The sequence below is a fragment of the Cupressus sempervirens genome, chromosome 2 (assembly GCF_028749045.1).
Source record: "Cupressus sempervirens isolate cs-2001-9-10 chromosome 2, ASM2874904v1, whole genome shotgun sequence".
In the NCBI taxonomy this organism is placed as follows: domain Eukaryota; kingdom Viridiplantae; phylum Streptophyta; class Pinopsida; order Cupressales; family Cupressaceae; genus Cupressus; species Cupressus sempervirens.
Genome location: NC_143119.1, coordinates 290,570,118 through 290,587,306, shown reverse-complemented (window position 1 = coordinate 290,587,306; position 17,189 = coordinate 290,570,118). Strand labels below are relative to the sequence as shown.

The following is a 17,189-nucleotide window of genomic DNA, read 5'->3' as shown; positions in this document are numbered from 1 at the left end:
TTTTTTATATTATTTTGACAAAATTGAATATCTATTGAAGAAGTAATTTGAAAATTTTCCCAAAAAAGAACTCTACTATTAAACAAAAATAAGTTAAAGACCATAGCAGCATGTCAAAAAATTCACAAATAAAACTCATTTGGAAAGAATCTGGTCTAAATTGTCCATTGCTGTCATTTCAGCGCACTTTCCAAACGTGCTGGCTTGAACGTGACTGACGGATAACCACAAAACCTAAATCAACTGTCAGCAGCTCAATTAGATGCCGCCACGTGTTCTCAATGAGGCGCATAGCATTCCTGTTTCCGGACGGGAACAAATACGGACCGTACAAGTGTCGACATTCTCCAATTGTCGTGGGTTCGAACCGCAGTAAAACATCACGAGCAAGCCTTTAAAGTCCCGCGTGTGAGTGGCCTGCTTTTACTTCCAACGTTTGATGGCAATTCGCTTTGGCCAGGGGAGTTTCTGAGGGAGGTGTTACCTGTGGAGGAAAAGAGGAAAGGTGGGTAAATTAGGGACGCCGAAGGGTTACATTTCAAGGTTTTCGGCTCTGGATGGAGTTTATTTTCATCATAATCAGGCTTTTATTAATGGAAGAGCTTGTCAGAGCGAAAGCAGCCTGAAAAGTTTTCATATTTTGCTTCATTTTGCAAATAATTCTTGTCTGCCGCAGAAGGATTGGAGCTGGACAAATCTGATACTTTGGAGACTTCCTTCGGCAATAGTTGAGGCCGACTGCAACTTCGCTTTCGAAATAAAAGGTGTGGTCCTCGGCATTTAAAGACCTTTACTTCAATTTAGCTGATTGTGTTTTGCGCAGTCGTTTTACTCCTCTTTTACCGGGTTTGTTGACAGATCTGAACGCTTTGGAGACTCCATCGGGGATTATTTGAGGTCGGCTGCATCTTTGCTTGCCAAAAGAAAAAGGTGTGGTCCTCAGCATTTAAAGATCTTTACCTTTATTTATGTGCGGATTTTTTAAGCAATCTTTTTTCTTTCCTTTTGGCGGGATTTGTCATATTTCGTGTAAATGTCTGTGGTTTCCAGAGAGAAAATGTTTTGTTCATCTTGCATTTTTTAGAATGTAAGCGAAAATATTTTTCTCGCAAAGAGTAAAACCACGAATCCGAAATAGAATATTTAGACTAGACATACAAAGGAATTCGGTTGCGTTTAGTACATTGCATATTCAAATTTATCATTTAACTTCCCCAAAAATTTTAATGGCGGCGTTTTCTTGGCTAAAGATAAGATGCTGCGAAAATAATGTATTTCATAATAGTAATGACAATAAAAAAATATTTAGACTTTGTGAATTCTTGCTTAGAGATGTAATCTTTGAAAAATTAGTACTATTTAAGGACGGATTTCTGTATACTTTGTCAATGTAAATGAAATAACACGGACGTCATGCTAGAGCCACGCGATTGCACGGATGAAGTTTGGAAATTGTAAACTTTGTTGATCCGCGTGATGCACGGCTGAGATGAAAGTTTTAATTTGTTGGAAATCTTTGATTTTATTCGGAAAATCGCCTACAGTAGATATTTAATTACGGAAGGCATGATGTCGTAATTCATGATCGAGATTTGAGTAGTGTGTTGATACTGTTCAAGTGTAGAACAAAGCCTTTTGCCGGCTACATGCTGTATTTCTATTTTAATTTTCTCACTATTTAGTTTAGTTTTATTTCTTGCTTTTCTTCTGTAGCCAATGATTAGCCGGGATAGCTTGTGGCCCCAGAAAAGTCTGACCAGTACAGTCCTTTTCATGTGTAGACAAGAGTGCACCACAGGATAATCAAAGCCTTTTAGGATGTCTTAAAGACTCATGAGCCAATGCTGCGTAAGACGAGACAACTTTAGACAAACCTTTATGTGGAATCCACAGTGTTACTTTTGCATGTTAAATCAATCATATTATCTCTTAAATCGTCTAGACTCTCCAGTTTTCAAGGAATTGGAAAATACAGAGCGTTATAAATTTTATATTTATTTTTCGAATTTAATTCTGGATTATGGAATAGGAAAATATATTGTTATATATATATATATATATATATATAAAATTGTATTCTTGGTTGGTATTGGGGAGGGGTATTTAAAATTGACTATTTACATTTTTAATTCAAATTTTTATTTATACATATTTTTATCATATCTTATATAAAAAATATTTTCTTAATTTTAATGTTTATTCTTGTCTAGAAATAGAATGGTTTACGAAATAAGTTTAGCGAGTTGTCAATTTTATATATCATTTTTCGTTCTTTTCTTGATAAGATTTATAAAAAATTCTTGAATAGATCCATTGAGATAAGATTAATACCACATTTGTTTAGGGACTCAATTTTTAATATTGTTGATGTGCCTTTTTTTATACCAAAGGCATTTTATATATAAGATGAAGGACTTGAAAAGTAAATACCACAGTTGACAAACAATTACAAGGGTATACGATGATTTGGGCTTTTTAAACCACCAATTATTTTGCATCAGGTTCATTAAATGTCAAATGGTCTTACCCCACTGTGATGTCTTGTCAACTTGGCAAATCATTATTTATGGGAATTCACTCAAATGGATTATTACGAAATATATGTATTCTCTTTTACAATGAACATCCCCATATACTAGCACAAAGAGATCTATTAAAGCAAGGTATACGCACCAACACCATAATTCAACCATTTCTCAGCCATTATTACTAAAAATACCACACTTACAGAAAGCCATATTTTTTGTAAGCTCAAAGGCTTTCTGTAAGCTCGAAATTTTAAAGATGCAAGACCTGAATTTTAGAAATAGGTAGTTTTTTGTGTTGAATGTGTATTGGTTAGGCGATTGTGGGAATTATTCAGAAGTGGGGTCAGTTTGTGAATCTTGAAAAGCCAAGCTCACACTTGGTCAATCCTTGTGTGGGAGAATGGCTTATTGACACTTTGTCTACTCACCTTCAATCATTGGACATTTGCGTTGAGACCAAAACAAAGGTATGTATTTCCTTGTCATTTAACGAGTTAGTATAATTGACTTGGGTTTTGATTTCATTCAATTAGGCTTTACCTTGAATGAATGGGGTCAATTTCTTATGGATTTGAATCGGACATCATCGTGTTCAAATTTGTTACATGATACATGAATTGAACTTCACCATTTTACGATGCCTCACAACCACCAAGGCATCTTCATTTTATGAAATGACTACCTAGTTGACATAAAGATTGTTTACTGTAATTAATTAATCATTTAAAAATTATAAGATAGTTAACATTATAGTTTCAATTTAATATTAAATAAACATCTAATCACAACCATTTTGTTGGCTAGGTGGATGGTTCCTTATTTTTTTGATCTTTTGTTGGGCACTATTTCCCTCCTTAGATTGGTTATTTACTTTGATGAGGTCAAGATCTTCACAGTTGAGAGACAACCACTATGTCAGACTCACAAGCCTTTCTAAAATATCAGCAATATTTGAGTAATTCAACGTCTCACAAAAACCACCATCTCCATAGGTTTTGGTGTTGCAACATCGAGGAAATTTGGTGTTGAGGCAGAAGGAGAAGCAATGCATTGAAGTTGTGAAAACCTAACATGCATTGATCCCATAGATAGGAAAAGTTTTCACCACACCTCCAAAACAACTGCTATTGGATACTCTACTTTAAGTTCATTGAAAAAAATGATTCCTCAATTCTTCTTCCTTTTTAATTCATGTCCCATATCTTTAAATTATTGTAGTACTTAGGTGAACAATTATCTTTTTATGTGGACACTCACACTTCCATTCCAAACAATAGATCCATGTCCTATAAGGAATATCATCAAATGATATTATTCCTTGCTCACTTCAACATCAAGTCTCATGTTGTTAATTTCCTATAGAAACCTGATAGTCTCCTTGGATTAATTGTTCATTGACATTAGATTTCACATCTAAGATAGCATGGAAAAAATCAGGAAGCTCAATACACATTGGCTCTAATAGAGAACTTAAGAATTGGTGTTGCACCTCTGTACATCTTCCTTGTGGCTTAGAAATTTTAGTTGAGATGCCAACCTTTAATTGAGGTTCGGTAGAGGAGATTTAACCATGGTTGGAAGGGTTGGCAATTTGGCTAGGTTAGACAATATGATGTCATTTATGGCAACATATATTGAGCATGAAGTGAGAAAGATATGAGGATATAGTTATGACAGTTAGACTTAGAAAATTGTCAAAGTATCACTGAGTATATTTGATAGCAAAGACAAAGATTTGATTGGTAAGCTCTACTGAGAGATGATCAACACATGTGAACTTAGGGCTTGTTTGGTTGTAGGCATAGGAACTAAGAATAGGAATGCATATTGGGAATATGAATGGCTATTCCAGTAGTAACTATTTTTTTTGGAATGGACATAGGCTCATTTTAGGGAAAAATGTGAAATTGTATTCCTATTCCGTATTCTAATTGACGTGCCAAATGAAAAATGGAAAACATATTCCTAATTTCCTATTCGTATTCAAGCAACCAAATGGGCCCTTAAGGACAGATAAAGTAGAGTCTATTGATCATGCCTATAAGTGCACGAGAATGTATGGGTTGTACATAAGAAGTTACAACAATTTTCCCAGTTGCAGTATGAGCCAACTCAAACAAGATAAAGATAAGGTATCAAGTATTTTGGGTTAAGGAATTGTTTTGTTTACCAAAATAATTACTTAACTAAGTAGGGATGACATAAGGGAAAATTATAATGTTATGTTTTGGGACACGCGTGAAAGGTATCAATGTCGACATTATAGGTTATTTTGCAACAACTTGGTATAAAAGACAAAACTTCAAATACGAAGTTTGTAGATGTCTATGATATTGATAAGCTATTATTTTGAGATGCTAAACTCTGATGTTTGATCAGAGCAGTGTGAATATATGATTAGTTTTGTGAAAAGAAGCAAAGGCAAATCAGACATTGAAGATATCAACAACAGTAAGAGGTTTTTGTATTTATCTCTTGTATTGAAGAACATTATTGTATATTGCATGTTTGGGTAGTAGGACCATCTTGCATACTTTGTGTAATTGTAATAACTACTCCTAACAGGGTTGAGGCTTCTAATAAGGCCTAGTTCTCTAACAAGGACCAAGACACTATACATGTGTAATAGACTCCTAACAGGGTCAATATCTTTCACAAGATACTTTTGATTAGTGGATCATTTTGTGGGTATCATCCCCACTGGGGTTTTCCCTTGGCCAAGGTTTCCCTAGTTAACAAATATGATGTTATGTGTTGCATTAATTTATGGTTGTGTTTACTGTTTAACATAATCAGTTCACTTTCATATGCAAGTTCTAAGTTTGCTAATGCTATCCATATTTTGTGAAAAGTTTGTGAAATGTTGATTCAACCCCTCTGCCCCCCTCTCTTAGTATTTCCTATTTCTAACAAAACAAGCCCAAAATTTTAGGATGACTTTGTTTTATAAGATTTAACGGTTGAAGTTAATTTTTTTAGTGTTTATTTAAAAGTTTAAATGAATTTTTTTAAAATGAAGTTTTTAAATTTCATATAGTCTTTTTTTAGCATAAAAGATTATATATAAATTTCCAAATAATAATATTTTATTAATTATTTAGATTTTTCTAATAATTTATAGGTTTAGTATTTGTAGGTTTATAATTTTTTAATTTATTAAATATATTATATTGTGTACATTTTCTCTTGTTGTTATAGCAACTAGGTTGTTCTTAACATTTTAATAAATTTAATAAGAAATTTTAATAAAAACAGAAGTTATAGACCATATATCTTCTTTAATTAGTATAGAATGAGTGACTTCAACAAAAATTTTTTTTGGATGGGCAATTAGCCGAAGCCTAGCTTATTTATTATTATTGTTATGTTTAATTATTATTATTATGTGTTAATCTCGAGTAGATTTGAATCCAAGACCTCCCCGATGAGAGGCTCGCAATTTATCGATGCGTTGTAGGCTCTTGCCAAAATTATTGACTTCACCATTACTGTTCATTTATAATACTAATTAATACAAGACAACTTTTAAATCTCTGCTAATATAAACTCCATAATACACACTTCAAAATTTAACTGAAAGTCAACTACTTTTAACTACAGTCCATCTGAAACTTTTAAAGAATGATTGGTGCATTTAATGGTCATGTTGCACACTCTTCTATCATGCATTATTATCTTGATAGATAAACACCTACACCTAACGACTTTTCAAATGCACTCATAGATGCTTTAATAGTCGTTGCTCTTTATATAAAATTTAATTAGGCATGAAAAACTCTCCCATAGTAATTGTTTGGAAGGTGATTGTAAAGTACATGTTTCAATTAGATAATAAAACTTACTTCTTAAAATTTTCAACCAATTTCTAATTAATTTAATAAATCTATCATAATTAGATCATATGATAGGAGAATATTCACAAACATCTTATATTGCAAAGGCTTTAAAAAGTATCACCATTTGTATTGTTCCCTTCCACATATCTTTGGCCTACCCATTGCACACCCAAGGTGTAATTGCTAGTAAGTACATGCACATACAAATACATCAAAATCCTCTCTCTCCTGAAAATATAGTAAATTCATATGAATATGGTCCTAAGGATTTGTTTATCAAGTCTTGATGAACTAAATTTGCTTAGAATTTGTTTTTGATAAAGGAGGCAGGGAGAGGGCCCTAAACCCAAAGTTACAAATACAACAAGGCAAAGTGCAGGGCCATTACAATCGAGCAACTAGCCATAATATGAGAGCCAACACACATCACTCCCACAAAAAAAAATAAAAATACAAGCCTAAGATTACCAAAGCTACTGATACCAATCACAAGAGCAACAAATAAACTAATGGAAGATTGCATCAAACTAAATCTACTAGACAACTTGCAACCATAGAAATCAATCCAAAATATAGGATTCGATATAAACTATATAAAAATAACAGAGTTGCAATAATATAAAGTCTTACTATTGCATAAGTTCTTACCATAAAAAAAACCTAGAGAGCATAAAGTAGCGTAAGTTCATGATAACATAGAGCATTGCAAACTTAATACTAATAAAAAATTTAATGCAGAGCTTGGAATTTGTTGTATGTACTATTTCACAAAGTGATAAATAATTCCTTTCTTCATTTTGGCTTATAACTTGTTCTAACTTGTTCTTGAGAAATTGATCTAAATAATTCACAAAGTTTATAGAATCTTCAAAATTTAAACATGAACTTCAAGGCTGACAATTTCTAATTGAAAATAATATCCATTTTACATCAAGTCATTATGAAAAAGTAAAACAATTACATTTACTTTTCTACCGTCCATGTAATTAATAGGTTTCAAATTATTTTCTTGTACAAATGCAAAAGATTAAGGGTTACAGTAAAAAAATATTTAAGGGCTTAAGATATTACACACATATATTAAGATACAATAGGTAGAAGGAAAACTACATGTACTACACCAAAAAGCTTGCACACCTACATACAAATGGTGCAATTTTTAGAGAAAATTGATTAGTTTGTGATATTAATTTTGACATGTCGAGGGAAACAACACAATTTTGATATTTTAACAAAAGTCAATCAACAAAATTACATAGATTGTATAATGAGTAAGTCTTTTAAAAATGCGAATATTTATATATCATATAAGTTTTTATTGAATATGAGATAGAAATTACGAAATGAACACAAATTTACTCAACTTCAATTTGAGTGTACTAAATTTCACCATGCTTGAATATTTAAGATGAACAATAAAATGTCTTTATATAGGATGAGAGTGTCAAAACTATGTCAAATTTCTAAAGGCATAGAGCATTCTTCTTCTCAGTTTAATAATACACAGGTAACAACATATGTATAACAACTAACAATGAGCCATCAATATAATATTCCACCATGTATTTCATTATGTAATTGTTAATTTTAGCAATCAAACTGAAAGTAAATAATGAAATAAACAAAAATTCAACACAACATATTAACACAATGTTCCCCTAGGAAAAACTTGCCTTTTCGAGGTGACAAACCCAACAATAAAATCATCTAAAAATATTTCTCAAAGAGAATTACAACCTCGACTTACTTAGACATACAAACTTATATAATTTCGAGTATTTGCAATATATATCAAATTCATTGCATTTAACTAATGAATTGTTTCCTTTTACTAATGGATCACCAATATTAGATCAAACTGTAGTGGACTTGTTGCCAATAGAATTAGATCATATATATTCTTGAAGTTGATTGCTCATAGATGAAGATTGTTTGATGACCAGAATTGCTCAAATTAGCTTGATGATGATTGTTCTATCAAGAATGCCTTCAATCTCTCTTCTTATATAGTAGGTAAACACTTGGTTGGACCAATATGGTATTTTGACACCAAGTTATAAATTTCCATTTAAATTATAATTTACACATAATTCACAAGTTACATTTTTAAGAGGGTTAACCCATAATGCAAGGAATAATAAATATAATTTATTTTGAAAATATATATATATATCAAGCATTCATGAATGATCAATAATCTTTTATGTTAAGATGAAAGGATGGTTAGCACATTAAATATCTAGGCGGACTCGAGAAGGGATCTGAACTAGGTACATGTAACACCCCACCCGAGAACCTATGAGAAAATAAACTACCTAGACATAAATTTGATGTAATATTTTTTTAAAATTGTTATACATACCTAATAAAACATAAATGTAGAAACTATGTAAATTATAACTATATTTGGAAATGATTAAACATTAAAATAATACTACTTTAATCCATCTAACTTTCTCAAAGGTTCCCAAGGCATGGTTACCTTAAAAAAACCTTAACTACACTTCTCAGTTATCAAAAATGTAATTAGATAATGTAGTTTACAAAAACCCTAATTGATAATTTGAACTAGTTAATTAATCAACACCTTAAGACCACATTATCATAGCACAAGGAAGGGTGAGATGTTATACTACTTGACATACTAAAAAAATAAATCATTTCATACTTCAGTATCTCTTTCTTTGCATTTTTAACCACTACATCCAGCACCTTCAACTAAACACAAATCTCAATAACTAGGGATTGGACCTAAGCCTCAAGGTCTCATCATTGATGGCCTCGCCTACATTCATGCTAAGAGACTTCGTAATTTGAGACTTAAAATCTGAAGCATAGCTTACTGGTTGACAAGGATTAGGGGTGTGAGTGTACTATATGCATGACATGTTTAAAGATACAAAAGTAAGTGTACATCCCTTCCAAGGGTCCTATTTTCCTAAACAGTAGTATCGTAAGTCGCCACTTATTTAGGTGGAAGAAAGATGAAGACCTAGCTTAACTAATAGCTTGACACAAATTCCAAAACTTAGGATAGAGTTCAACCCACATTAATGTAGTATCTATGAAACCACCTTAAATTACAATTCATAAAAATGTCTCATGGAAGAAAACATGAAATCCTTAGATAACAACATATTATTAACACAATCATATCCGACATCATTGAATACATATCATGATAATCATCCCAATCTCAAGGGAGTTGTGCATGAAATATGCTATCAATCAACTTAGTCATGATGAAGACAACCAAATGAATCACAAACATATCAATGACCACAAGATCCAAAAACATTATAATATCAATACATAATGAACACATGATTGATTATAATGAAATGATATACACACAGCCACAAACACATGCACCATCAAACATGATAATAATCAAATTCAAGAGCAAAATCAACAATTGTAAAAGCTTGTCCATAAATGAATTCTATACCATTCATTACTTCTAGCAAAATACTCTAAACACATTCTACCTCTATAATTGTTATAGTCTTACTAGAGCATACTAAGTGTCCACTTAGTAATTGTAAATATAAAATTATAATATAAAAAAAGATACATAGATGTGAAGAATTAATAGATACTTAATTAACATATCTCAAATAAGATGCATTGCATCTAAGGAGAATCATTATAAATTAGATGCAAACCTAAGCACAATTTTCCATACATAAAGATATATTAAAATGAATGCATATAGAATAACAATTTCCTATCAACATGTAGCAAGGTAACTTATTTTTCTTCCCAAAATAGCTAAATGAACAAAAATGTTCCCCAAATAATTTTAGTAGATCACGCAATTATATTTCTAACCAAATATATGCATTAACTAATAGAATATATATACACACACACACACACACACACACACACACACACACACACACACACACACACACACACACACACACACACCATCAAACATGATAATAGTCAAATTAAAGATCAAAATTAGCAATTGCAAAAGCTTTTCCATAAATGAACTCAATACCATCCATTACCTCTAACAAAAATACTCCAAACACATTCTACCTCTATAATTGTTATAGTCTTACTATATCATACTTACCGCTCACTTACTAATTGTAAATATAAAATTATAAAATAAAAAAGATACATGGATGTGAAGAATTAATAGATACTTAATTAAAATAGCTCAGAGAAGATGCATTACATATAAGGAGAAGCATTATAAATTAGATGCAAACCTAAGCACAATTTTCCATACACAAATATATATTAAATTGAATGCATATAGAATAACAATTTCCTATCAACACATAGCAAGGTAACTTATTTTCCTTCCCAAAATAGCTAAATGAACAAGAATGTTCCTTCAATAATTTTAGAAGATTACTCAATTATATTTCTAACCAAGTAAATACATTAACTAATAGAATACAAAAGGCTTTGTTCCCAACTAATAAAAATATTATTAAAAAACAAATTAATGAATTTACTAACAACCTTATATATAAACACACACACACACACACACACACACACACGTGTATGTATGTATGTACATATGTACATATGTGTGTGTGTGTGAATATATATATATATATACGTTTATACACTCACACACACACACACACACACACACACACACACACACACACACACACACATATATATATATATACACACACGCACACACACACACACAAAAGCTTAATCTCACTAACTTTATTAATATTAGCAATAAACAAGTAAGGTTATTAAATTACAATAAGCACAAACTAATTTATTTAAATATATTTATTTATTTTTCTTTAATTGAAATTTTAATTACCAAGATTTTTATTCTCAACCAAATGTTACAATACCAAACAATCAAAATAAATTGAATATCACTTTCTATTACTATATGTAAATCTTTAGTAAACTTTGTATAACATATTATCTATAATCTAACTTCTAATGATTTTAATAATTGACCTATTTCTTGAGTGAATAAAGATTTATCATAAACTAGTTTTGAATTCTATAGAATATATTCCTCCATTCACAAAATCCAACTATGACAACGGAATGACTCTAAAAGGAGAATTTTATTAAACAAAAAGAAAACTAAATTTGAAGAACTAAGTACAAACTCTAATTTAATATAGAATATACATTAGATGAAGGTGAGACACGACCTTGGTTTTAAGATCAGTACCATACAACTCCATCTAATACAACATTAAATGTGTAAAATGGAGTTGGGGAGATCTGACCAGAGCGCTTCTGGCAGTTTTTAGGAGGAGTTGCTTCTACTTTTTGCCAATTACTTGAAACCAGGAATGAGCAGAGAAGGATGGATTAGAGATTGGGGGGAACATGATGATTTTTATTCTCTAGATATGGGAGATGTAGGAAGTTAGAAGATAGAGGGACAAAAGAGGAACACCTCTTCGAAGATGAAGGGAAAAGTAGAGACATAGATCATAATTTTGTAGAACAGATTTCTCTTCAATTTCACAAGCATATGATAAATATTATCTTTACCACCTTCAAGGCCATATATAATACGCTTAGGAATTTACTTTGTTGTCGACAATTTTTATAAGGATATCGTTATAGTCATTATATATGTCTATATGTGTATGTATATGTATATGTATGTATGTGAATGCATATACTTTATTATTATTCATAAGTCGTACTTAATATCCTTATCAAGAAAATTAGTTGACGAATGATCTATAGTTGAATTCACTATTATATATATATATATATATATATATATATATATATATATATATAATTCAAGTTGTTTTATTCAATACCCATATATGATATTCTTTATAATTGTCTATGCATATAAATATGAAATCAACATTTAGACAATTTACCTCTTTTAATGAGCACACTCATCATATTAAATTTACATGATTACCTAGATGATTAGAATTATTAAATCCATATAATAATGTAGAAATATATATGTGCACGCACGCACGCACGCACACACAAACACACACACACACACACACACACACACACACACACACGTCTAATTAATTATGATTTTATCCCAAGTAGTTCAACATTTCCCCCAAAATTAACTAACATACCAAAATTGATCTCCAAGTTGTAGCCAAACTAGAGCATTGTTGGAAAGGCATTACATATCATCCTTTCTTTCCAAATTGGATAGTTAGTTCCATAAAATTTAATACCATCCTTCTTAAATCCATCACAAATCTCCTCAAGTTGTTTAGTTTCAAAACAATGACCAAAAAGCTATTGATGGAGCCAAAATTCATGTAAGAACTAATAGAAAATACGAGAGCAACAAACACAAAAGACTTTAAGAAATTATTAATTTTCTTCTGTTAGAGTTTTAGGTGACTTTACAACACCCTCAGGATCAAATGAAAGACCAAGATAACTTCCATAAGAGATTGGCAAGACAATTGCATTAAGATGCAAGAATGATATTATTGACAATGGACTTCCTTGACATCCAATGGATTGATTAAAATATACATAATAGGCCTCCTTATATAGGAAAGATGATAAGATACAAAGATAAGGAGAAGATAAGCTATCACCTACACAAGGTGGAATCACATGTCCACCAAAGGTGGATCATCCTCCATTATGCAATGAGGTATGTGCAACAATAAGGATAATGTGATAAGTGCACTAAATGTGGATTGAGATAACAACTATGACCACCTAGAGAGGAATTCTCCTACACCATGTGCTTAATTGAGGTGCAAACTTCTAGGTGTCTCAATGATAGACTACTATCTAATGCATTATCCTAAGTAATCTTAAGTAAGTGTAATTAGTGAATATTTAAGTACACCAACACCCCCCCTTAAGTGCAACTTAGTGGAATGCACTTAAACTCACAATGCAAGATAGATCCCGACTACTAGGCCATTTTAGGTACCCATGTACAATATGCAAAACAATATATGAAATGCAATCTCTCATAACGAGGAGAAAGAGAGAAAACCTCATGTGAAAAACCCTCAAAAAAGAGATGAAAAACAAGATGCATGCATGGATGGAGTACTGAAGACCTGTTAGATTGTGGTGACTGATCAGGAAAGTACTGTACATACTTCATAAATAGTGGGGTTCGGGGCATCGGCCCAATTTTTTTTTTTTGGGCAGTAGCCGACATATTATGGCCGACATATGGCCGACATGTTATAACCCTAAAGCGGTTTAATACTTGTATAAAAGGGCTTAGGGTTGGGTATTTTTAATAATGTTGTGATACGAAATTGGTTCTTGCGGCGGTATTGAGCTGTAAGGGATTACATATTGTAATTAGGTTGTAATCACTGGATTGTAATAAGATCGGACTTGCTGTTTGGTGGACGTAGCCCAGGGATTGGGTGAACCACGTTAAATCTTGGTGCCTTGTGTTCATTTCTGTGTGTTCTATTATTTTCTGTTATTGGTTATATTTGCATGTAGTTTTTATTTCTGTCCGTGGTTTATCCTAACAAGACCCCCCCAAGAACCATGTACATCATGTATATACAAAGAATTATCCTCCAATTGGAAGAAAATAAGGAGACATGATATCCCACCCATATTGAAGAAGCTCAAATGTAGATGAAGAGTACCTGCAAACAAAAGACAATCCAATGCCTACAAGAAACATGTCTCCCCTTAGGAAGAGATAAATACATCAAATGATGAAGAAGCCAATCCATGTGAAAATGGAAGGAGGAGGAATGTCTCCATGTATTTATCTCTGAAGACTGAATAGGTGTCTCCAAGCTCAAATATTCCATCACACCATCAAGTTGACCTATGTGATGTGACAAACGATGAGAATATGAAGAGTTGGGAAATCCAATCTTTAAAGAAGGTGAACAAGCATCTCTAACTACATTCCTATCATCAAAGAGTATAAAACCACCTCTAATATGTCTCCCAAATTTGAAACGTGAGACTCCTCAAATAATGAATCAATATCTAGCAAGTAGGAATCCCAATCAAGAAGAGGAATATATATCTCTTGTAATGACTCCTTGGAATCACAAACAAGAGATTAATGTGTTATCTCAACTAGAGAAGTAGGAGTTGCAAGAGGAGTCACTGGATCATCCTTTCTCTTAATATATGTAAATTATTTAATCCCATCTAATGTATAATCATCATAGGGAATATTATCTTCATCATTAAGAGGAATGAGACAATCTAAGGTAGGATCCTCTGGAATAGGTGGAACTTGTAGATCTCCAAAAATATCTCAAATAATTATTCAAATTGTATGTGGACACTTAATACCTCTCAGTTTGGGGTAGATGTCATTAAAGAGACACCAATCGATGCCACTACTAATTAAATTTATAATATGATAATTCTTTTCTTCCCAAACATATTGCTTCCCCTATGACTTTGGCTCAGAAAGGAGTCCATAAAGATGAGACAAGAGGTTCAACCATCTAGAATGTGTGATTATTCTTTTTGCCCATGACTCATAATTATCCTTAGTCAAAAGTATTACCGCAGGATGTGTTTCATAACCCATGATTATATCAATGATACACTTCTCCCACTACAAGTGAAGATCACAAATAATTACACCCCACAACCAGGCTATAGTAGACTTAGATTACTATGCAAAGGACCAAACTATGGCCTATGCACTACGCTTATAAAATGAAGCCAAAATTTGAAAGTACAATTTATGGTTATAGTCACTAAAATCAAATATCAGATCAGAAAAATATAGAAAAAATTATGCACTTTTAGAAAAAGTTGCACTTGAAAAGGAGTTGATATGAGCCGAAACAAGGTCTTGGAAGTTGCAAAAATTGGGATTTGCAATTTTCTAAAAAACTCAAAATTAGAGATCTAAAATTACATGAACTAAAAATTAAAATTGAAAATAAGATTTTGAAGTTGTCAATAAATGAATTTTCTAAAATATTAAGAAAGCCATTAAAAGTTTAAAAAATATGCAAAAAGCTCCTGGATATAAAAGCCACTAAAGTTCCTGCATTATTATCCTCTAGTTGAAAAGAATGTAACTCGTGCAACTTGTTTTTGGATGCACTTTTATTTTTTTGATCTAACCCTTCCCATTGTACTAGATATCAATTTTATTAACTGAAATAAAATAAATTCAAGTCTTCTCAAATGCATGTCTACTTCTTTCTAGTCTTCCAATTCTGTTGCAATTTGCCCATCATCTTTTTAACTGTCCTTGGATCCCTCTTCCTCTTTTTTTTTTCTTGAACCCTTATGCTATTTAGCATCCTCTTAGCCTTTAGATTCAAAATTTTTATTCTTTTCTATATACCTTTGTGGTATCATTATTTATGTCCTCAACATATATATCAACATAGTCTTCATTACCACAACTTACATAGTACCCTTGTAAACATTCATATGCTTCATTACCAAACAAATCTATGATATCTTCATTATGAATCATATTATAAACAAGCCTTTCCACTTTATTATTTTGAACATTAGATTCAAATAATTGCAAATGACACACTAACTCATCTGCAACTATGTTTACCATGTCTTCTTCAATGCTTGATGCCAAAATAGTAATAGGTATACTTAAGATTTCATTTCTCACCTATTCATCTAATTTTTCTATCTTTTCTTTCCCTTTCCTCTTCTCAAACCACATAACTATAAGCTCATTAATACAAAAAAAAAAAAAATCCCCTTTGCTCAGATCTCTAGAGCTTTGATACTAGATGATGCAACCATAATTCTTGTAAGAATTAACAAAAAATAGGAAAACAAAAAATACACTAAAAGCTCCTACCTGCTATGCTACCAATTGTTAGGAATAACAAAGCACCACACCCAATTGAGGAGGGAGGGTGTGAATTAGTTATGAGATAGTCAAAACATTTAACCATTTACAACGTATCAAATTTGAAACCTTTAAAGCAATGCAAAGAAAATAACACCATAACACATAATTGATGGGGAGTATTATCTCTCAAGAGCACTCTTGCTCTTCCGAAAACCTATTCTTTGGTGTTACTAGGGTATTCCACTCTACCCTACTCAGAGATCACTGCTAGGATCCCCTTTCTCCTTATAGAGCCCACCACCAACTTCAAACACTCAACTACGTTCCTCAATCCAACTATGCACTCATGGGCTCAACTAAGCCACTATGCTCCCAAACTGATCTTGAGACTAGGAATAGGTGTCCTTGCTATTCCTTGTTTAGGTTCAATCCATTTTGATCCACTCGGATGGATTCTTCTTTGTTTTTTTTTCCATCGAGTTCTTATTTTTCAAATTTTAGGCCTTGTAGCCCTTTTAGCCCAACTAGGCCTCCTAAAATTAGTGTTCTATAAATAACTCTAAACTTCTCCAAACAAACCCCCAACATGTTTAGGGATTTTTTCTAAGGACTTCTTAGGCTTCAAGATTTCCTAGGTTTTATATCTCCCAGATGTCCATGCATAAGACTATCACCAAATCCCTATCTTCTTGAGGTTTTAGGGCATGTGAACTAGCTTGGCTTCTTGGCTTCCATTAGATTCTCTATTCAACTTCACCACTCCTCTCCTTGTAGTCACTTATCAAGGACACATGCCCTTACTCCCACCATTGACTAGCACAAACAAATCAATCTTGTGAACTTTCTTGCTACTATTCTTTGCAAACTCCTAGCCCAAATACCTCTGCACTCGCCTAGGGCTTGATGGAAAAAATAGTTCCCCAGCAAACAAGAACCTCAAAACACATTTACATTATTTACAGTGTCCCTTACTTGATTCCAAGTGGCCATTGAATTTCAACCATGATAATTTGATGCAGGAGCATCTTGGGTTGCCTTGTAATCCTACACTTTTGTTCATTCTGC

General features: G+C 32.2%; 1 protein-coding gene across 3 annotated transcripts in view; it reads left to right on the top strand.

The window, feature by feature from the left end:
* The first annotated feature begins 349 nt into the window (after positions 1-349).
* Positions 350-17,189, top strand: part of LOC149572211 (uncharacterized) — a 103,366-nt gene continuing 86,526 nt past the window's right edge. For 2 of the 3 annotated variants that reach the window (XM_089810864.1, XM_089810854.1), the window contains exons 1-3: positions 350-505; positions 677-764; positions 859-930. The gene's annotated coding sequence lies outside the window, so the exon portion shown is untranslated. The remainder of the gene's footprint in view (positions 506-676; positions 765-858; positions 931-17,189) is intronic. The other variant, XM_089810874.1, reaches the window with a different exon arrangement.